The 24665-nt window shown below is 40.2% G+C and overlaps 1 protein-coding gene across 7 annotated transcripts in view; it reads right to left on the minus strand.

Annotated features, from left to right (window-relative positions):
* The window catches only part of CNOT2 (CCR4-NOT transcription complex subunit 2), a 93935-nt gene extending 70415 nt beyond the window's left edge, over positions 1 to 23520 (minus strand). The window contains exon 1 of one of the 7 annotated variants that reach the window (XM_082310345.1): positions 23465 to 23520. The gene's annotated coding sequence lies outside the window, so the exon portion shown is untranslated. The other 6 variants (XM_082310343.1, XM_082310346.1, XM_082310341.1 and 3 more) reach the window with 6 other exon arrangements.
* Between the last annotated feature and the right edge of the window lie 1145 nt (positions 23521 to 24665).

Here is a 24665-nt window from a genome sequence, read left to right on the forward strand (position 1 = left end):
TCTAATGGATTATATTTCTCCAAGTTTCATTCTCCTTAATTCTTCAAGCATCATATGTTTATGTGGAGCTACAAACACGCACCTGTGCTAGTCTAGCACAGTCAGGCACTGATGCAGAGCTATTTTGTTTAATTTACTCAAACAACATAGCCCAGACACGGGTGTATCTTTCTTCTCCAATCTTTCCATTTAACCCAACACCACAGTACAAAATCCCATAAATGTTTCAAGCATTTTATCTACTGCTATTTAAGTGGATATTAGATAATCCAAAAATGCCCTTATTTTTAGGTTGCCAGTACAGCAATTTTACAGTAATGCAGCAACAATAATAGCAAAATAAAAGTGCAATTCATGATCAACAGTTACATATCTCCTAAGTAGAACTTACTATTACAAGGACAAGGAGACAGGCGTTCACCCTTAATATACACATACTCCTCAGAGAGACAAGAGTACATGGCTTCAATAAATACCTCTTGGGGACTCTGTTAAAACCATGAAACAGTGGTTTATGCACTTGTCACCTCTGCTTGCAAACAAATGCCTAATCATCAGCGAAAGTTACTCAAAATATTGTCAGTGTTTTTGCTTATTTGGTTTGAGAGCACTTTGCAGATCACCGGTTTCGCTCTTACTGGCACTTCCTGGTTGGTCCATCCAGGCCGCGCGCTGCTCATGCGCTCCTGCGCGCCCAGGCCGACCGCCGCGTCCAACAGCGACAAACAGCAGGAACAACCCTGCCCTGAGGAGCCAGCGGGCAGCAGAGGGTGCATGAGGAGGAGGAGGCGAACAGACTAGCAAGATACCTTTGCTGACGTATAAAAGAGTTTCTGCAGCGAACTGTAGATCAGCAACTGAGATGCAGGGGAAAAGAAGTATTTGAATAAATAAAAGCACCTCACGGTAAAATATTCAAAATGCGTTATTAGAAAATGTCAACTTAAAACAATCAGCAGTGCCCCTTCAATCACTCTTCTATTTCCTTTTTATATAACCTACTCCTCAAGTGGAAACACTATACACACAATTAGCCTTGCTGAAGGCAAATCAGAAAGTCATGTGTCTTACATCAAGCCATGTTTAGTGTGGGATTGGGGCCAATCTCTCCCCAAATGCAAGTGCTTTTACACACAGGGAATCCTACCGATACCAACACGGCCCAATCTATTCTAAAGATCTGCAAACTAAGTTGCCCCCCACCTTTTTTTTTTTTTTTTTTTTAAGGGGGGGAAAAAAGAGGGTTGCGGAAGAGCTTTTTCCCCTTTCCCTTCATTTTTCCCTCCTCTTGTTTTAAACAGACAGCAAGGAGAAAAATTCCAGCAGAAAACACAAGAAAAGCAAAACTTCCAACTAATAACATATCCTTCATACAGAGAAGGAGCTGGTTTTCACATTAAATAATATGGCGTATTCTTTCATAACTGAATGTTCACCTGCATAACTGTCTTTGGGCAGGTACACTAAAAATGTGGACGTTACTGCTTAAGTTTTAACACCGGGAAACAGATAACAACCTAAAATTCTTAAAACATTTCAGTCTTTGCAGAGTACCTATAATTATCAAGCAAAATTACAAAAATCTAACTGCATTTAACATGTAAAAGTATGGCTGTAACTACTGCTTCTAAGGTGCATCCAGAGTTTATATTCCCTTTACATGAAGGAGGAAGGTAGCACTGTCAAGTAACCAATCTGCACATCTCTTCCAGCTGCTCAGTGTCCAGGTTATTTTGCCTTCGGTCAGAAATATCTTCTTTATTCCTGAAAGGTAAATCCAAAGTAGCTAGGAACAACATGAAGCTTATTCGTCTCCTACCTCATAAACATGGTCGGTTCTCAAGTCAGAAAACTCTTGAGCCTTTTGCTCTTGAGCCTTTTGCTCTTTAAATTGGAAGAGCTAAATGGCAAACTTTTCTTTTGATGTATTGCAGATGACAATGCAAGAACGCGTTAGGTCAAATTACTGTTTCAGTATTGTCTATGCCACTCCACACTCTTAATGTGTTGATGGACCAGAACAGTAATTCCACTCATCAGTTCTTAAGAGGTAATATTCAGTAATATTTAGATGACAGCTAAAGAAAAGAAAAAGCTTGCTTTCTAAAGTAAGTACAGACATATCTGAAAGCACAAGGATCTTGTAATTAAAAATGTGTCATTACACAAGCACTCTTATAAATAGAGCTATACAGAGCACTGCTTTGATTATTTTACAATATATTAAGAACCATTCTTTTAAGGGAAGGTACATTATAACACTTAAGGCTTTACATCAAATTTCAGTATTACAAATGCTACTATGTATGCTAAAACCTTCTCCTGCAGTATTTAAAATTAATTAAACTTCTAGGAATGAGCACCCAGAGATCTTCTTGACTGACTATATGTAATTAAGATTAAAAGATATGTATGCATAATAAAACATTAAAAAAATGCTCCAAAGTCAACGCTAGAGATAATGATATTTACATAGGTTTAAATATAAAACTGTATAATATTTTTAATAAGTTTTCCCAATAGTATCATCCCCAGGCTGCCTCATATTCAAATTTTTCTTGCTACCTATTTGCAGGCCTTTCGTCCCTTAAAAATAGCTCCTGTAACAAATACAATAACAAAAAAAAGTATTTGAAAACCTTCCATGACAAATCAATTAAAAAGTAATGCTGGTACAATCTCTGCTCTTGTATATATCTGGACTTTCAAATACGTCTTAAGTTACAATATCAATATGCAAAACAATTTTTTGGGAAGTTCAATATATTCTTATAATAAATTACTTGAAAAAAGCATACTAGAACAGTTTATGTTTAGATTAAGAGTTGAGTAAATATTAGGTCCCTTTTAGAGTTTACTTTAATTGGACATGCCTTATGTCCATTTTCACTCACTTCTGACAAGAGCATAGAGAGTAACTGAGACAAGGGAAAAAAAACCCCAAAGGTCTCAGTACCATTTAAACACCAAAAACAACGGATGGGGAAGATGGGGCTGACAGTATTATCAAAGATTGACAATGAGAATTAATATGATATGAGTTATTCTACTTTTCCTTCCTTTGCATATTATCAATGAGTCTCTAAAGCTAAAATTTTGCACTGAATATTTGTTAGTAATGAATAGATCTTAACCAGCTGAGAGTAGTAACACAAACAGAAGTTATGGGGAATTGTTAGCATATTTTGCTACTACACAGAAGAGCAAATCCCAGGTTTATACTCTTTACTGAAAGGCACGGGTTCCCTCCTTCACTCCCTCCCTATGGACAGAATGCAAGGAATGCAGCTTCCATTTCTCTATCTAAAGTCTGAGAAGTGAGACAAACAGAACTTACTATAAAAAACGTTATTCCTAGAAAAATGAATTCTATAAGCCTATTATAATGGATACTCAGCCTGCAGCAGCCAGAAGCCAGACATAGGACTTGCTACTAGAAAGGCAGAAGGTCTGGCTCCTGGAAACAGACACACTTAAAGAAGCTGAGAAGTAATTTGACTGTTAGGAAAATATCAGAAAGCTACCTTTGGATAAGACAGGCGTATAGATAAAAACAGAACAAAAACAAAATGAAAAAAACTGAGAGGAGTCTAGAGCAATGCAAGATGACAGATTTGAAGTTTCTCCCCCATAAAGTTTATTTTACCGTAACTCATTTTGCAGATTTGTCCCAACAGGCCTTTTCTATTTTGAGTTAGTAGCTGATCAAGTGCCTTTTGTAAAAAGGTAACGGTGACATGGAAAACAAGACGACATTTCTACCCATTTGCTTACTGGCATGACACTCTAAGTAGGCACCAAAGCAGAACAAAAATGCAGAAATTATTCTGGAAATGTTGTGTAAAAGAAGCATACTCGCTACAGACAGTTACAGAAAAAGGCATCCTATACAGAAAAGGATCTTGGACTTCAGCTCGACACAGGCAATTTCAAATAGATGCTCCATGAAGTATCATATTAGTCACATCATGAACAGACGCACATCATCTTACTTCAACGACATGTTTAAATCAGTTGGCGAGCCAGGATCATGCTCCATCTATGAAATATTCCATCTATGACCTCCAAAATCTAATTTTGTGAGAAGGACCAAGAACAGCAATAGCTTCCTAGATGATGTTTAAGCTGGAGAAGAGCCCAGCAAACTACCTGAAATATCTCTTTAGAAACTTGTTCCTGTCTTTCCTTGATGTAGCAGTTCTCTAATTCAGCTGCCTTGCTGGAAATCAGAGATAATTGTTAGAGCCTAAGGCAGTGCTTACAAGCCTGTCTAGCAATGAACAGTGAAAAAACAACTTTCCAGATTTATCAGAGCAGGCTCAGCCAACCAACTTCTCCACCGGTTCTCACAGCAACTTTGTAGCCAGTCTACGGACTGGTAGGATCTCCTGGGTTTATGTTGATTTGCTTATTTCCCTGTCATGCAGGTACCTGTGCTGGCAGGCTGTTGTTTGCCAGGAAGCTTTTATGAATGAAGGAAAAAAAAAAAAAAAGGAAGCGCAAAGCGCTTTGTGGCAGTAACGATCATAAATAGTCTGCTCAGACATGGCTGTATCAAAGCTATTGCTTTGCAGTTGACACTTCACTCGGAAGGCTGACACTGCAGAAGTAAAGCAGAATAGGTTTAGATAGTTCTTCCTTAACCTCTTTCTAGGGGAAACCAGCACCTTGCATACACGGTTTCTGTCTCTTGCTTCCAAGAGAGAAAAACATGACACTGTCCTGAACAGCCCACATTGTCCGAGACCTTCACTGCTTTTTACATTCCCATACATTTTCTAAAATCTCTCCATCTAATGCTTTTCACTTCCTATACGAAACATCTCTTGCAGACTATGAATGGGAACACTGGCATTTTCAAGAAAGGCAGAAAAGTAAAAATAATTCTAAGAGACACAGCTTATTCCTCTATGCCCTTGGAAAGGCGAGCTGCAGGATCAGCTGGAAGGCATCAGAGAAATCATACAAATGAAGAACAGCTTAATGACTTTCTCTTTATAAACCCTCCAGCATTTCAGGGGACACCCTCCTACAGTCTTGTATCCATTTATCAAATACTAGTACCTTCCAGGACACTGATCTCCAAGACAGGAGATCCAGAATCAGCTGTCCCTCTCCTAACTCAGCTGCAGCAGAGGAATCCCTGGATCTGGATATTTACTTTCCATAACAACCCTATGGGAAGGTCCTTTCAGCTAACTAAGGAAAGCTAGACTTAATGCCTAAGTAATGTCTCTATTAACCCTTTAACAGAGACATTATTTACTTAAAGGGTTAACAGAGACATTACTTATGAAGTCCACAGTGTTTGCTTAATAAAGGTGTGCTTTGAAACAAACAGAAGACAGTACTGTCAGTCTCCTATCTGGACACAAGCTATTTTTAAGTGGATATCATGCTTTTAATTTTGGTATCTCCTTTACTCACCGTTCTGATCTTGAGGTCTGGATCAGAGTCCTCAGCGATAGCTAGTGATATCACAGGCATTTCTCTGCACCGTATTAGACTGCAGTGGTGTGATTTGCTATTTCTCAGAAGGATAAAAACTTGAACTATTAACTTGGTTTAGTGAAAGTGACACTGTGGGTTTGATGTGTTTTGAGGCACCTTTCAATATGCAATCCTAAATTTTACTTTTCCTATAACAAGGTTCTATAAGGAAGAAGTTCACTTGAGAACTGGTTACTAAATTCTGCAAGAATGCAAAACGTAACAAAGCCATAACCTCAGGTTATATTACCCCTCAAAACAAATCTGTATGTAAAAAACTAATTGCCCAATTTTGTAACATATACCTGATGGCATATCAGTTTGGAAATTGCAACTCATGTTTGCAAATCAAGAGTAAATACATACTTTTCACTACAGAGTTAAAAGTAGAAAAATTCCAGAAATCTTTAGACTTCTTTGTAACAGGATGAAGGGGGGGGGGGGGAAATCATCTTCACTATTAAATCTATTATCCACAATATTGAGAAACTACAGGTTTTAACACCGAAATTAAATCCAGTGAGGCTGATGCTTAACAAAGAAATTTCACTTTTTAAAAGAATTGGCCCTTCAAGAATCTTCAAAACCACATGAAACATAAGTTAAAAGTTTTAACTGAAGTATGAAAGATCATCATCTTTTCTAATTGGCATAGTTACTATTTAATGCCATTTAGCATGGCTCCAGTGTAAGAAATCCTTGAAGGAAAAGTTTTCAATTAAATACAATTAACCCACTCATACTTTTCTTTCAGAGTAAAGCGTTCCTAAATTATGACCAAACATCCTAAGATAAAAGCCTAAATGAAAGAAATTGTTTCAGCAGTTTACTCCTTTGAAGTGCATCATGATTAACATGTGTCAGTTACATGATGTATATATGGGAATAATATACTTCTGCTGTCCTAACGGAGGCTCCCTTAACCACTTCCATATCTACCGCTTTTCCAAAAATTAGATTTTTACTATTACATTTCTTACTGATCCAGAACTCTTCTTTTTTTTAAAGTTTTCACAGTAAATGTTTATAGTAAGTCCATCAGTATCAAGCACATTTCTACAGTTGTAAAGTTTAATAGCCAATTTAAAGAACAAACATATAATAAAGATGAGTTTCGATAGTGCTAAAATTTAGTGATTCTTGAGTATGTTACATACTTGACTTGACATAGACAAACAAAACTTCAATTAAAAAAAAGACCCTGAAAGGAAATGTAGCCTGATTTAGAACTTTGTTAGGACATAGAAATTGGTGACAAGAACTCTACCTCATATTTTAAGGCCGTTTTTATAAGCAAGGTTAGTAACTTGGGCTAACTTCATATGTTAGCATGGTGGCCCAGTAAGGGCTTTCTCACAACAGATGTAAATAGAAGTGCAAAATTAGAGGACACTGAGCATCCTCTCTGAGCAAAAATTACACAGCTCGCTAACTTTTTATTCTGCATATTCTACACCTAATCCAATTTATACTATTCCGATTCTCTAAAAATAAGCACAAAACTGTAACTTAAACATATTTTTAGTAAAAACTGACAATGATTTATATATGCAACGGAAGGGGGATGCGCATATTAAGAACCTGCAAAATTAAAAAACCTATGCACTAACACTACACATCATTATAAAACTACAAGTTAAAAAATTATCACACTTCTCAGCCAAAACAATCTAAATAATTTTTCTTTTTTTTTTTTTTTTTTTAAGAAACTACAGACTCTGGTTTCCCCAGACAAAGACGGTTTAAGAGGAAAGATCCCAGAGGGTCTGTGACTGAGGTTGGAAGAGCCAGTAAACAAACCATAATTCAATACAGACCCTTCACCGAGAAGGATGAGCACCACAACAGAAGCCTGACAGAGGGGGGAGAAGAAAGTATGAGTCCAGAAGTGATCCCTCACAGGAAAATATGTTAGCCACATTCTCATTTGTGATCTCAATAAACACTACTCACACAGGCACACGGAGGCGGTCTACAAAAAATGCATAATCCCATAGGGGTTCTACTGACTAAATATTGTTGCATGCTTTTTTTTTTTTTTTTAAAAAAAAAAAGATTATCCAAAGGTTTCACAACCGTAAATACATTATACTGTAATTGCTACAGTGATACAAGACTTATTTAGGTTCTTATGCTCTAGCACAGGTCTAGCATTGCTACTACCTATTTATATAGGAAGATTTTTACCAAACCCCTGGGTTACAGACAGAAAACGAGACCCACATAATAAAAAAAAAAAATCCCTCTACCTGGAAGTTGAAGCATAAAGGGGGAAAGCTTTACTCCAGTAACTCACAGTGTCATGGTTACACATTGTAAGTCCATCCTAGTGAAAATTACTGTTTGTTCGTTATCTGCAGCATATTTGCATAACATACAGATTTGCTATATGTGTATTGCCACAAGTATAGTCTGAAAAGGAGGAAAAGGGTACAGCAGTGCTTATACTGACTGTATGATCCGTTATATATATTACAGTAACACACGTACTCTGTTCAGTTACGCTTATGCATTCAGAGAGCAAATGCTCGTTTCTGGCTTATGCATGTGCTTTCAAGGACACATAAGAAGTTCTTCCATTTCTTTCCCTGGACTTCCAGAGGCCTAGATGCCTACCTTTTAGCCAGCTGAAGTCAGAAGAGAGAAATTTCACCTCAAGCATTAAAATTAAGTGGAGGAAGATATGTGGGATAAATCTGGATCTTAAATTGACACCCAAAGATTTATAGCTGAGTCTGGGTATTAACTGCCTAACTTGTAAAACACAAAGAAGAGGAGAAAATGAGACATATATTACTTGAATAGACATCTTTACTATTTTCATGATAGTTTTAATGTAGGAGAACACACTAAATAAAACTAAAACCATCACCTCACCTGAGAACACTCACTCCTCTTGTAACAAACACTTTCTCTTTTAATTGCTTCGCCCTTTTCCTCATTACATAATCCTCCTATACCCTTACAACTAAAGTGTCTTCATTTACAACGCAAACGGTTTTTTTAATGTAGCAATGGTATTCATTCTTTAACTATGAAGTTACAGCCTTCCAATCCATTTTCATAAGTACCAGTAATCTTCTTATGGATACAACTTCTCTCCTCAAGTGAAGCTTCTTTTCAGAGGGGGGGGAAAAAAAAAAGAAAAAATCAAGAGAGCAAAAATATTTTTTGTAAGCATTTAACTCCAGTGCCATTTTCAAAAGAAATCTAGGGCAGATAACTCACTTTGAAAACCATATCATGTTTTAAAGTTAGGAATTCCAAAAACAATCCTATAATCTGAGGTTTATCCAACACTTCTAGACTAACGATTTTCCAGAAATTTTCTATAGCTCTTCTTATACTCCATATTCAGAGAACCGCACAATCAGTTGCATGCACACGAAATGCACTTTAATCTGAGCCTTGTTTAAAATTGCCTTCAAATGCACTACTTTGGAAGGAAAAAAACTATGAAAACATACAGATTCGGTTTTACTTTTAAGAGCAACTTCCGTTGTTACAGACAGCACAGGCAGTAATACTGTGTTAGATAATCTTAGTCATTGCTTTTAAGACTCCATATTCATTCACTTGGCCAAATTACAGAATGCACAAGCCTTTTATGCCCAAATACCTCCTTTAACCATCTTTCAGGCTGAACTGATCAGATTTTTTATTTTTTTTTAAAGTAGCTACAATAGTTCAATCATTTCTGAATCAGGAAAATATTCCCCCTCCAGCTGAAAACATTTTAAAATCTGGTCTGTTGGGATGCTCTAGCACTTGAATGCTGTGTAACACTGACAAGCAGACCATGTTTTTATCTTAGGAAGGTACTGTGTACCATCACATGGAAGACCTGCTAGAGTTTGCTTCAGCTGTAAGGCTCTGCACCACCACCCCGCTCACATGCTCCACTGAGATCGTACAGAATTTCACAACTTCTCTCTGCTGATCTACAACGCACATTTCACCTTCTTGCATGAGACCTCTGTGCAATGGTGTGGATGTAAGCCTAGCCACAGGATAGCTAACGACACTTCATCCTAGGGCTGAGAAATACTTTAATTCTCTTAAAAATCAGTTGGGTGCCATCAGGAGGATAGCTAGGACACAGGGGAGGAGGAAACCAGAAGAGGAATTAGAGTTCAGAACAGGAGCAGAAAAAGAAACTGCAGAGAGAAAGAGGCAGGCATGTAAGATGCTGATGCAGAAGCAGAGAGTCCCAAAGACCCTGCCACTACTGCGTGCGGAGCTTCAGACCCTGGACTCATACCCACCATTTCTGGATTTCCTCATTCTTTTGGTGTAGTCAATAGACCAGGAACCACTGTCAAGATGTACCTCTATCTTCTCCTAATTAATGAGGCAGACACTATAGAAAGAAAATGTGTCTAGCTAAGATGTTTAAATGTCACACATGTAAACTGATTTTACGCCTGTCTCTTAAGGTTTGTCTTTCTTTTTTTTTAATTTAAATAATGCTGGGGGAGCCACACAAAGATTTTCACAAGTGCCTTCTGCTTGAAATATTTCAAGAGTCTATGCAGAAGCATTAAACATTCACAGCTGCAAATTACATGAAAGGTATTTCCGTTGTGAAATATTAAGCCAATGCCTTAGTTTCTCTTTCTATTGCATCGCTGTCACCTCAGTGAGGCAATATAAATGTATAACTTTTTCAAAAACATATTATAAAGCACTTCCATGAAACTGTAATGAAGAACTATGAGAAAACATTAATCCAGAATTTACTTAGAATTTTGGATATCATGATCTGAACAATGGGATTAAAAAAGAAAAACCTCAATGAGCAAACACCATGCGTCCTGTCCGGCAAACAAGGCCAGAATCCTCTGGGAAAAACAGCATTTGATCAAAAACCGACGTAATAGTGATATGCAGATGGAACCTGACTTACGGTAGGAAAGAAAACCTTCATTCCAGCATTCCTTAAATTCAGATTGCCTTGAGTTTGCAGTTTTAACATTCATTGAATCAGGGGTTTATATACTGACTGAGGGAGGAGTTTGTTTGTAACAAAACTTTGAATGCTCATATAAATAGTGACCTACATCCCTCTCAGTTTATAAATTGAAAATGAGACAAGTTTATGACGTGGCAATACAAAGACTAAGCATCAGGAAGAACAATGAGGTTGTCCAAAAGTTCACTCTTCAATCTTAAATTGCTGGGGAAGCAAAGAAACAAAGTGAAACAAAGAGTGAAAAGAATAGATGAAAAAGAGAAAGAAAAGTACAGGGACAAAAAAAAAAAACCCAAACAGTAAGAACACATAAGGTAGAAAAAGGAGGTGTTCTGGGAGCACAGGAGACAAAAAAGGCTAGCTAAAGTGTTCTGCATCTATCTAAAACCCTGTCTTCAGATTAAAATTAAGTTCACAGCATCATGTGCCTATACTAACACTGGGAATGCCTTCACCACTTAATGGAACATAGCTGCTCCTCTCTAGATTTATATAGTAACCCAATTCAAAGCATCTCGCACTAAGTGAAAAAAATTTAAAACTTTTAATAGCTAAAATTTCAAAGCTTATGTGATATTACAAAAAATGTAAAGGAAATATTACAAAATGAATATGTCAGGGATATGACCAGCTCAGCAGTGTTGCATAGATTTTTATCACTATCACTTCATACTTCAACCCCAAATTTAAATTAGCTCCTCATAACAGATGTACAATTACAAGGTATCACTAGGAGTCTCATTCTTACTCAAGGGACATATTTCCATTAGCAATCTAGCCATTTGTAATTCTGATTTTTTGCCGATTTTATTTTGCCAGTTTGACCGTGTCCACAGAGGTCAGACTGCTGGCAGGAGCAGGAACTGGTGAGGTTTCCAGTGAATGACAAGACCTTGCTGTGGAACCCAAACCGAACCCACTCTATCAGCAGCTGTCCATCTTGTTCCCTTACCCTGACACCACTGGACTGTCACCTCTGAGAGAAAAATACTGAGTAATTCTTCAGAGGAGAGAGGGAAAAAAAAAAAGAAAATAGAAGAAAATAAAAAAAGATAATGTGGGCAGAACCATGATAGCTGCATTCAGAGAGAAGAAACACACCACCAAAGGGAATTTTCTTTTGTTAACCAAGGCAAAACTTGGTATGTCTTCTGAGTTTGATGCCACAAAGCATGAGGGCAACTGATTAGGCAAGACAATTTTCACTTGTTTTTTTTTCCGGTTTCAGTATTAAACATTGACAACTAGATTATTTTAAATGCTCTTCATGCATAACAATTTCAGAAGCTTACCTTCTAAGCAAAATCTATCATTCTCTTGCCGTTTTATATGCTTTTTTCCCTTTCTAGTAAAAACAGTAACAAATACTTTAAAGTGTCACTACAATTATTAGTGACTAAGAGTTTTCACAGAAAACATGTTCACAACCAAAATATCCATACCTCAGAAGGATCAAAACATACCCATGCAGTTTTACAGAGTGCTATGGAAAGGGCAACATTAGAGGGATGTGAGCTCATTCTGACCCTGCGTTAGTCAATGAAAAGACTATCCATTCATTCTGTATGTTGCAAGTCAAAAAGGCAGACACTGAAGAAACCTGACATAAAATTTCAAAGTTTTACTTAATTAGAGAGGGAAGGGGGGTGTTACAGTATCTTCCATGAAAATCTAAAACTTTTTATAAATAGCAATTTATACAAGGACTGTAGGATAAACACACTAGCTTCACAAAATTAAATTATATTAACAGGACAATTAAGCATTTAAAGTAAAAAGCATGTACTGACTCTTTAAAAAAAACATATATAGGAAATTGCTTTCACAAAACTCCCCTCTCCTAACAACCCCACATGAACCTAGTGATACCAACCGTTTCCTGACACAGCCCTGCTCAAACCAGGCCAAGACGACTCAGTGATAAAATGCCAACAACCACCAGGGCCTCCTCGACATTAGCAGCCCTCTCTTACCAGTGGACAGATGGATGACAGACAGCTGTGGTGCGGAAACTCTGGGATATGCTCTTAAAAAAAGACTGAGCACATAAATGCTGAAATACACAACCGATGTGTTATTCTTGTGTTTGGCTCCCTGGATTACTATTCTAAAAAAAGAGGAAACAATACCAAACAGAACAGAGGAACATATTTACTACAACAACATTGCATTTCTCCTCTACAAACGCAGTATTAACTGACAGGCTAGGCCCAGGCTGACACACCGGGCACAGAACACGGCCTGGCCTGCACAGGCTCTTCCTCTCTGGGATGCTGCCCCTGCCCTTGCCCTCCTGCTCCCTGCCTGGCCTACCAGAGGTGCCTGCGCCACCACGGCTAGAGCGCAGTCCTGGCCTTTCTATGCAAAGAACATGGCGCTCGGGAGTCCCTCAGTGCCAGCAGACCAATGTCCTTCCTTCCTTCCTCCAGAGCCACAGTGCTCCAGCTGTGTCCCGGGGCTCTTTGGAGAGCCCAGAACTGAGAAAAAACACAAAACATTGCTATTTGCAAGGCAAAGCTGAGTAACAACGATTTTGTGTTGGACATCCTGCTCCTTCCCCTCACAGGCATACTCATCAGTTCCTCAAGAGCAGGAGGGATTGTCTCCCCATCACCAGGATAAGGGGATGGTGCCCACAGGCCTCCAGGAAGGGTGGGTTTTGCCCCCCAATACACAAGCTGGATCAAGGCTTCTTAAGATCCACAACCAAAGGGTGAAGGCACAGGATGACAGGCCTTACAGCAGGCTGTCACCTACTGTCGTTGCCCGCTCTCCCACTGAACAACTCAAGTCCAACCTAGAAACAAAATCTATCCATGTAGAAATGGCACATATCTACCTATCTGAATATGTATATATACTGTTTGGCCTCAGGGAGGACGAAGGTAACCCATACTTTGCCAAGGGTAACCCTCACACTGAAGCATGGGCTACTGGTATCACAAATACCAAGCTTTACAAATTCTTCAGTCTTTCAGGATGACCTCCATGGTTGACAAAGAAGTCTGAGGGCTGACAGTACTTCCCTGGCCCTGAAGTTCTGGATACCTGACCTAGACACTGCTAGGAAATTAAATAATTTGAATTGTTCAGATAAAACAATCATTAAAAGCATCTACAAAATCTCATTTATTCTTAAAGCTGTGACCTAATGAAGAGACTACCTGTTTGTTCAGTTTTACAAGTAGCTATTCGTTCAGACCTTAGATCCCTTTGAATTTACTCTTCACTGAACTACAGGATCCCTCAGGGAAAGAGAAGGACCTTGTAAAATGAAGCACTTGGGATGTCAGTAAACAACACTATGGAAAATTAACTTTTATAAGGACAGTAATAAAACAAACAATGGATGTCCCTGTTTTAGCCTCGGATTTTAAGGCTCTCAATTTCTGATCCTCTACTCTGAAATTTCAGCTGTGCTCTTAACATAAAAATATAGCACTTACTTCAAGAAGTGGTGAAAAATGAGAACAAAGTTACTATCTAATAAAGCTATAATTCTTGATAAATCTAATTTCTGTCCCTTAAATTATTTACATACGACAAGTTTGTTCTGCACAGGTGTCATCCTATCAGCAAGGTGATGCATTCTGTCATTTAATTTAACATGTTATTTGCAGCCTGAATTCAAAAAGCATGAGAAAAGTCACATTAAAGAGATCAAAACATTGCTAAGACTACAGCAAGAGGTGTACAACAGCTAAGAGAATAGTATAATTTGATCATAAATGTCACCTAAAATACTGAAAAAAAGTGAGGTTTATTTTGAGGCATATTTCAAGTTTGCCTTCAAAGTTGCATTAATGCAATTAACTATCTCCTTTTCACGACTGCAACATCCACAGACTTTCAGAACTCTTACAGTTACAGTGCAGAGCCAGATTATGTGAGAGGTCTCTGAGAAAGTCTAACATATGAAGTGCACGCACCTGTGAGCAGGAATCCACTGGGCTTCTTTAAATTAGAGAAAAAAGTTTCTACTGTGCTATACAGCACTTTCTAACTGTTGTTTTGCTCAGATATGCCAAAATAACACCGTAAAACTCTGCAAACGCAGAGGAGTAACATACCTAACAGTGCAAACAAGATATCTGATATTCCTAAAACACAAGCAAACTTACTGTTTGGTCACAGACACTGACAGGGAAAATATTTCAGATGTAAATACCCACAATCAAAAATTATGTAGGATGCATTTCGCTTCAAACCAGCAAGGATGAAGCCTCTAGGTGCTAACAATACAAGAAGCGTTACATAAGACTATGCACTTATTTTTAGAAGCACATTACAAAATTAAGTACTGCACTGGAATCTGTTGCAGAGCCATGGACAGTTACATCAATAAGCACAAAGAACAATTGCTCAGTTGGAACAGAATATTAGATTAGACACAGATTAGAGTTCTCTCCTGCAAATCCCAAAAATACTGAACCATCTGAGACTAAGAAAGTTAATTTGGGTTTATTAAAAAAAAAAAAAAAAAACCAAAAAAAAAAGGACGAAAACAGACCCAAACACACACTACTAATCATAATACAGACATTCTTTTCCATGAGCAGCAGAACTAATAAAAACTAGTTTCTTTTTGGTTTGTTATTTGTTCTTTTGTTTCTTAATACTCCTCCCACACCACGATAACCCGCAACTTCCCTCTTTTCCACATCTTTTCTCTCTCCCCCTTGCTCCAGGGAAAAGAGAGTCGTGGTGCAGACACTGTGGAAGTCTGCATGTGCATGGCTGCCTGACCAGCCGCCATCCTACAGAATACATACTAGATCAGGTCGGACTATCTCTTTTCCAAAAGGGTGCACTAATTTGCACTTCCTTCCTCTACCCGAACACATTTTTATGAGGCTTGTAGGACCATAATTTTAGTCTTAATTCCTCTTTCTGATTTGTTTTAAGTTTCCATATATAAATATATTTATAAGTATAAATTAAGTTAAATGCTTAACTTTTGCGTTAACTCAAATGTAAAGTATATATAGGTAACCTAACTTTTATCTTCTTTTAAATTTTTATATATAGATATATATATGTACACACACACTGGGGAGGAGGGACAAACTAAATAATCTCATAAATCACACTTCCTGAGAAAAACTGAATCAAAGCTTCCTAGGCTTTCTTTAAACAATACTAGATACTGCAGAAGGAACCCAGCATGCATTTGCCTAGACTTCACTCTTCCCTCACCATCTCCGATTTTCACTCTTCCTCTCATTCTTACCGATTTCAAAAAAATTACAGCTAAGTTCATGGTCATGCCTCACACTGCTCTTCAAAACAACCCCACTTGAACTTATCAATATTGCTTCCCCTATTTCTTGCAGATACAGACATAAAACAATCCACTAAGCACATCCTACTATTAACAGATTTTACCACCACTGCTTATTCATTTTCAGCCTCCGCTATTCCTCTTCAGGCTCTTTGCTAAGTACATTAACAGCATGGCCTGTGGACTACGCTTAGTCTATTGAGTTTTAAAATATACCTCACAAAGTGTTTTTGTTTAAAAAAACAGACTCTGCAGATGCAGGTATCCATTAGTATAGAAAAATCCAGCAGCTGTACGCAGGAATACACATGAGCTGCAGTTAAGACGCAGTTAAAGACACCTGCTCTCAGCGAGTCACTCCTAGTTGCCAACCAGACCTACACTTGGCCATCCCAGTCTTCAAGACTTGTTGAGCTGTTCCTATAAAAAAAAATTCAGTCTAGTAGCGTATTTAAGAAAAGAAGGCCTGAAATTGAATCTACAGTTAGGAACCTAACTTAAAAAAAACACCCAAAAAAACCCCAGGTCATTTAAACTTAAGTTACACATCTTTCAGAGACAAATAAAAGATTAAGATCACAGCCAGTATCAACATTTTGCCAATTCATAATTAAACTGTTATGAAAATACTACTTGCCATCAAGCATAATACTTCTGGCAGTCACAATACACAGCTACCTGAGATAAGGAAAACTCAGAAGAATACCAATCTCTTGAAAACTACATTTGATCCTTCTAAGAAATTCAGAATCCCTCCTGTTTCATTATAGATGTCTCACAACATACATGTTCTTATACAACTGAACTTCCACGAATTAGGGAGAAAACAAATCATGTATTTATTGCCCAAAACATATCCTGAAAGTGTCAAAAAGTTTCCGAAATAGAGAAAATAATTAACTCCATATCACAATAGCACAGGAACCTGAATTTACTTCAGCTTCCACCACGAAATAAAAAGAGATACTGACTTATTCTCATGTATAATGCTGATCTTAATCATTTTCATCTTGAAGAATCAACTTACTAGAAATGTGCGTCCACATTCAGTAAATAATCCATCATGATTTCAACATAAGGTACCTTTCTACTTTACAATGATGCTTTTGATATGTTGAAAAAGGTACACCACACAGCGAACTATCAAGAACAGTACTGACATTGCAACAAATTAATCAAATATCTCATATAAAATGATTTTTTTTTACTGCAAACTGTTTTACAAGTGGACACAATATTACAAGGTACTGTTAACGTTCAGAATTGCTCATCATCTCTTCCGTGTTTCAAAAGTCAGCACTGCATACGGCTTAGATTTCTTTTTTAAAACCTTTCAGATTTCCACTTCATACCACAAAGCATGGTACACACTCTCAAGAAGAGAGATGACCTTCTATACATTTTTTTAGCCTACTTAGTCATTATGTAAAATACATGCCTCACAGCTATTTTCCTACTTTATACTTTTTTATATATATATATTTATACGCAACAAGTAACTTCTCACAAATTGCATTACTACTGAATGGTGAAAGACTCCAAGCATATAGCTGACCAAGTCCCCTACACAGCAGAGCAACAGAAGGAAGGCTGGCAGACCTTTTTTCCATCATTATAATTCTCTGGCAACACTTCCTTTGCAAGAACAGTTTTCACAATTAGAACAAAAAAATGCATTAAAAATAGTTACAAAGAATAATCAGTCTACCTCAAACAATGCAAGGTTTTAGTAGGCTGGAAGGGGAAAAATACTATTCCAGTGAAGCTTGAAGAAAAAAAAACTCATACAGTCATATAGACTGTATGACAAGTACACAGTCCACTGACACAAGCATTAGTTACTTTCTTTGCACTAAGATGGGCATCTTCCTACAATCCTTTAGACAGAAAAGATAATATATGATATTGCATTATCATTGTCTGTGTTACGAAGGCAGCCTTAGAAAAACTTGTTTGCCAAGAAGTTGCCTACAAATCTAAACATTAACAGTTTATAATTTAAAATAGTTGCGGTTGTTTTAATGTAATTAGTCATACTGCTTCTTTTTGGTGCCTGAAAACTCCTTGCTATTGTTTTCAAATACACACATAGTTAGACTGTAGTGAAAATATTGTGGACATACAATTCTGAAACACTTAAGGACAAACAATACAACTGCCACCAACTGAATTTGGTATCGGATCATTTCGGGGGTTTTAACATTGTTTTCTCTAACTATATATGTTAGCTGCTACTGGTATCTAGTTCCACAGAAGCCTTGAACCATGCAAGTAAAACACGGGAAAGTGTTACCCTAATATTACAGACTGGAACTCAACTGTAAATTGGTTAAATGACTTACCCAGCATCACCCATCACTTTAGTAGGTAGCTCAGAAAGACAGAAAGCATGCTCCAACTCTTATGTTCACGCTCAATCCATTGGATTACTGTCTGCTCAGTGAGAGCAATACAAAGTAGGAGTTCCCATTTTACCTCCCACAAATACACCAGTGTGTTACACTGCTTTTCATTTTAAATAAACTATACCTTTCTACAAATAACTTGACCTCAGCCAACTATATTCATCCATCACTGATCTCAAACGCATAAAATATTTGAAGTCAGAACTTTGAAAATGCTTCAGAAGTTCATTAAACTACTCACTGCAACCAAAAAGAATCATGAGCAACATGAGGTACAAGATGATACTTAAAAAGACCAAAAAAAAAAAAAAAATCATGCCAAAACAAAAGGAAAACAGGAGGAAACAATGGTTTACTTACTAAGAAATTTCTGATCAATAGCTCTTGCCTTGCAATTCAACAAGACAAGGATGTGTCTGAAAAGAGTCTCAATTATAATCAAGTTTTAACCTACCAGCATAATCTGAAAGGAATCCTCCTAGGAAATGTAGAGAGTTGTGAAATTAAATATATTAGCAGTGTAAAGAGTGGTCAGATGGCAGAGCAAGTAAGGCAAGGGGGAAAAATAATGCACGCTTTTCTGTAACACTACTGATAATCAACGCTATCTCAAGACAAACCGGGGGGACTCAGTAACCTCTTTGGGCAAGGATCATTTACACCTTGATCTGGGGGCTATTACACAACCAGACCAGAAGCTGAGCTAGTACACACTACCACAATCCAAATATTCAATTTTAAGCAGGGTATTATAAATGAAAGATAGAATATAAATTAAAAGCTATCTGAACATTTTATGGTTTGTTTGGTTGGTTTTTTTTGTTTAATTTTTGCTGACACAAACTCAAAAAGATTTTAAATCCTATGTAAAAACCTCTTATAGCACAGACCATGTTTGCTATACACACACCTTCTCTAAAAATAAAATAATTTCATAAGGACAATTTTAAACATCCTACTGTGTAATAATTTCATTTGACACAATTCTTCCTACACTGTTATAATGCTCAATAAAAGCATAGTTAGCTGTCAACATACAGCATCCATCCTGAAAACTGTCATACACGAAGTTAACTGTCAACATGCGAGTAGGTGCTTTTAAGTCAATGAGACTACCCACAAACTTTCAGTTGTTCATACGTTTTCACAGGAATCTGGGTCAGAAGACCAATGCCTCACACACAAACATAGAACCTGTGTGCTAAAGCACATTTGGAAGAAAAAAAAAAAAAAAAAAAAAGGAAAAAAAGGCCAACCCTATTCAGGAAACACAACTGAAACAGGTTGTTTCAAATTGCTCAGTACAGTGTACCTGAGACATCAGGATAAATTTCAAGCAAAAACATGAGCAGATCTCTTGCGTAGAAGAATGTTTACATATAATTTTTTATTTATTTATACCTCAAAATCCCAGATGAAGCAAAGTTCACCTAACTTGAACTTCTTGGCTTTTGATAACAAGCACTGTAATTCATGCATACAGTGTATTAATAATAATTAAAAAAGAGAAAGACTGTATCACTTAAAGAGCAATCATTTAAATCTGTGCAAAAAATATATTGTTTTGACTTACTATGGTACTGTACTGCTATATAAACTGGCACAGAGCTTTCTATCTAAGCTAACATTTAGAAACACACACAACAAATACGGCAAGTATTCTGCCAAGAATTAAAGAATTTTTTATATGTATTTTTTAAGAACACATTTTTTAAGGTGCCTTTTAAAAATCTGTATTCAAGCACTTTATAGCTTTAAGGGAAGACATAATAAAAAAAAAGAAGTTAAATACAAGGATCTACTTACTTTAGAACAAAATTCTGTACTTGGAAGCTTAGGCGCACTTTCTATACTACCTTGTAACAAAATAAGCAATTGAATGTTTCTCTTAAGTTTCCAGGTCAAGTCAGAAAGCTAGACGAAAGAAACCTCTATTTTAATTCAACTACGGTGTATTTTTAAGTTCTATTCACTTCTTGAGTCAATAACAACAAGGAGGTGCAAGACATTTTTGAATAAACAAAGTTATGATACAAGACTACTTTAAAGCTATAACGAGGTCACAACTTTGCAATTACTACACAACAGACAGACCCTTGCACCAACACAAAAATAAGTAAAATTCTTAAAAAAGCTACAGCAGAGGCTAAAAATGCAATAATGTTTCTAATTTCAGAGCTAATCTCTATCTAGACAGAAATACATTTAGAAGTCTAGCAAATACAGCAGAAACACTGTCTGAGAGCTACCATTCCACTATGGGCGCACACAACTTTCACATGAAGGGGCTGAGGTACAGACCAAGCCTTTCAGGTGCAAACAGCCACTTATGGGACCAGCTTTTAGCATCAAACTTCAGGACATGTTAACTGCCCTATTTTTTACACCGAATACCAATTCTCTAAACTTAGATTCTTTTAAAGAAAATTCAAATCAATTTTTTTAATGAATTCCAGGGAATTTTTTTTTTTTCAGTTCTTAGCCAAGGGCTTTCATTTTCATTTGTTAGTAGAACTGACACACAAATGGGTTACAATAACAATGACTACTTTGACAGCAATATTAAGTTTCTAAGAGAGACTTGCAGACAAGGTTTATCTACTACTACACTCTTAGCTTTATCAACAGCTTCCTGAAAGTGAAACGGAAATACACTTGTAAGTCAAGTCAGCCAGCTCATGATAGCAAGTATTCAAATCCCTTCCTAAAATCAGAAGCAGTTGACACCTTGAAGTTTAACATGCTGGCTGAATTCTCAACATAAACAATAGTGGAAGTTGAGGGGGGCGAGGGGGGGGAAGCATCGGACATGTACATAGTCTTCAAGATCATAAAACTGGATCTTGTGAGTTGTGTTCTATTAACACACCACCACTCTAAAAGAACTCAAAGTACATCAACACACACCAACACATACACAACAATTCTTCCAGGTCCAAGCAAAGATGCCTTTGCAATATAAACCTAAACAACTATTTTGCTCTTGCAGGTCTTTACAAGTTTTAACAGCCTGAAACACATCCAAGTTTCCAGAAACATAAAGGTTTCCACTAACTGATGTGACAGCAGGTTTGATCATCTCAAACTCCCTTCCCCCAGCCGAAGAGTTAAGACTAGCAGCCAGCCACCAGGACCAGATGTTACTGCTGTGCAAGCACACAGGAATGTCTCCTTCACACACTCAAGCCACACGCACACACGTACTTATACAAGAAGGAGACACAAAAAGTTCTTATCTTCCCCTGGCATAAAAGACTGCAAAGTTGGAAAGAAGTTTTTCTCTGATAAAACAGACAGAGTAGAAATGAAAACAGGCTTGTGTTAGATGCGGATCAGCAGCAGAGCTGCTAACACATCCGCATCTAACACAAGCCCGTTTTCATTTTTTCGTGTTACAAAACCTCCAAAACAAAGTTAACTGTAACTTCACAAAAAACCCCACCCCAAACCAGAAATGCTAAACCTAGGATACCTGTAAGCAAATCCTTGTTTCCGTCAGGAGCACACGTACACTAACTGCAGCACAAACACCACTGCCTCTCGCACCCTTCCCCACCGCTCCCGTGTCCTCCCCTCATCCCTAACCTGTCACCCTGTGCCACCTCCTCCCCCAGCCCGCACCTGCAGGCTCCCCGCTCCCCGGGACAGGGCTTCCAACCGCCGCCCCGGCGGGCAGGGGAAGGCCGGCTCCCTCCTCCGGGGGCAGCGCTCGGGAAAGCCGCTCGGTCCGTTTCAAGTTTGTTTTACAAACACGGCTGAGGGAACACCAGAACCTGTTTACACACCACCTCAACCGCCGCCAGGAGGAGAGTGGAAAAGGCGCAGGCGAAAAAGAAAAAAATATCTATTTTTCGGAAGAAAACCAGCCAGCAGCACCCCCGCCTCACCCCCTTGCTTCATCCCGGGCCTTCCCCGCCGCCGGCGGAGCAGGCCGCAAGGCCACTCCGGCGAGGCGCGCAGCCCGGCGCCGCCCGGAGCGGGGCCGGCGGCAGCCCCGGCCGTGGGTGGCAGGTTTCGCTGCCCCGGCGCCGGGCCCGGGGGGAGGCGGCGGGCGGGGGCCGGCGGCCGCGCAGCCCCGCCGCAGCGCGGAGACGGGCTCGGCGGGGGGGTGGGGGTGGGGAGGAAGGCGAGCAGGGGGAGGACGCGGAGGCGACCGCCGCTAGGCCCGGGGCCGGGCTGGGGCGGGCGGCGAGGCGGCGGCGGGAAGGAGCCGTCCCGGGCGGGCCGAGCGGGCCGCGGGGCGAGCTGCCAGCGGCGGCCGCGGAGGATGCGGGGCCCAGGCACCGCTGGGCCGCGGCCTCGGCCGGCCCCGGAGCGGCGCCCGGCGGCCGCCGCCGCCCGCGGCCGCGGAGGAGGGCGGGGAGCGGCGGGCCGGGTCGGGCCTGCGGCTGCGCTCCCGGCTCGGGCGCCGCGCGTCCCCCCCGCTCCCCCTCGGAGACAAAAGCAAACGGAAACCCGGCGGGACGGCCCCGGGCCCGCAGGGCCCCGCCGCGGGCCGCGCCGCCGCCCGGCCCTCCCTCATCGGCCCGCGGCCGGGACGGCGGCGGGGCCCGGGGCGGCGGCGGGGGCCGGGGGAGGGGGCGGCCGGGGCCGGACTCACCGCATGAATTTTCTTGTCCCGCGGATCCAAGATGGCTGAGTATCCAGCACGGAGGATGCTGGGGGAGCAACCTTTACCCTCTGACCCGGCCGCCGCCGCCGTGACCCCGCCGCCGCTCGGCCCGGCAGCCAGCGCCGAGGGGCGGGGGCAGGCGCTGCCGTACGGCCCGGCCCAGCCCGGCCCGGAGCGGAGCGGCCCCGCGGGGAGCGGCGCGGAGGGGCTGAGGGGACGGGGAGGAGGAGGAGGAGGAAGGAGCAGTGAGGCTCGCTCGGCTGCGCTCCCTCCGCCTCCCGCGGGAGACGCGGCCCAGCGCTTGGGGCCGCGCACGTCGCCGGGCCCGCGGCGGGGCACGTAGGCCGCGGGGCGGCCGGGCCTCGCCGCGCTCCGCGAGTCTCGGGGGACCGGAGGCGCCGGCACTGACAGAGGCGCTGCCGGCCGGGAACGCGGGGAGACGGCGCCCGGCCTGGCCCCCATTTTGTGAGGGGAGAGGGCGGCCCGGCCCGGCCCGGCCCGGTCGGCGCCCAGGCTGGGTGCGCCGGGCCGGGCCGGGCCAGACGTGGGGTGTGGGGGCGAGCAAGGTCCGGGCGCAGGGGGGCTCCCCGATCCTCTTCCCACCCGGCGGAGGCAGGAGCCCCCAGGGGGGCCGTGGAGACCTATCCCGGGCAGCCGCGCTCCCCCGGGAAGCACCTCAGTTTCCAGAGGGGGAGTCCCATCACCTGTGGCCCCGGCCTGTCAACTCCCTGGGTTACCGAGCGCGGAAGGAACGGCCTGGCCGTGCTGCAGGTTGTGCGGGGGGTGTCGGTCAGGAACTACCGTCCTGATTAGATAAATTGTGTGAAAGTTCATGTTTTCTCTGTCGCTGTGGTAGCGTTGGGCAGGCAGGCCTTGCCATCCACTTTGCCTTTTATTAAAACTGAAAAGCATCACTAAGATGACACGACCGGACTTTTTTTTTTTAGTTTATCAACCCTGGAAACATGTCTGTTACAACAATGGCTCAAGTATAGCGAATGCAGATGCACAAAACACTCATAATGCGAATAATCCCCTTGAATTCAATGAGACTATCAACAGTACAAAAGCTAAGCCTGTACACAAGTGTTTACAGGATTGAGGCCAACATTATTCGTGAGCTGGCTTCTCTGCTCCATCAAGAAAAACAATGGTGCTTCTACCTTAATTTCGTTATGAAATCATCACAAAGTTTAAAAACTCAAACAAAAAGATGAGCATATAATACTTCACCAGAAATAGCGGGTTTCTTTCAATAATTTCACACGTGCTTTCTTCTCACGTTTGATTTTGGAGCTCCAAACTGAATTTAAACATAAGTATTCAGTAGGTTACACAACACTAAATATTTTATAGAAATGTTATAGTTTCTACATAATAGGAAAATACAGTATACATACTTTATAGTAACGTGTCTGCCAACATAAACATGTTTTGAAGGTGAAAGAACACAGTCTTTCATCTAAACTAGGAGACCAGTTTCTTAATGCCACCACCTTTTTGTGCAGCACAATTGCATGCTGAGCATGGGTGCCATGTCATTGAAATGAATGTCTATACACTTTGTTAAGGAAAATACTGCATTTTATTGTTCTAATATTTTAACCTTTCTTTTGTCACTCAAATGTTCATGCGTTTGCTAGAAACAAATCATTATAAAACTCCATAAGTGGCATCCTGTTTTAAGTAGAGTATGTATGAACTTCTGGAGTACTGCTGTTGTTCAATCTGAAAAATCAAAGATTTCTTTACATCACATGACAGATATAAAGGCAGTACTTTTAGACTGAAAACAGTAATGAATCATTAATCTTTACTGTTGTTAAATAAGCTTTTCTATAGTCTGATTGACACTTTTGCTTCCATTTTGTAAACATTTTGCTTCATTATGTTTCATTTTACACT

Source organism: Platalea leucorodia (genome assembly GCF_965183815.1).
Source record: "Platalea leucorodia genome assembly, chromosome: 4".
Classification (NCBI taxonomy): domain Eukaryota; kingdom Metazoa; phylum Chordata; class Aves; order Pelecaniformes; family Threskiornithidae; genus Platalea; species Platalea leucorodia.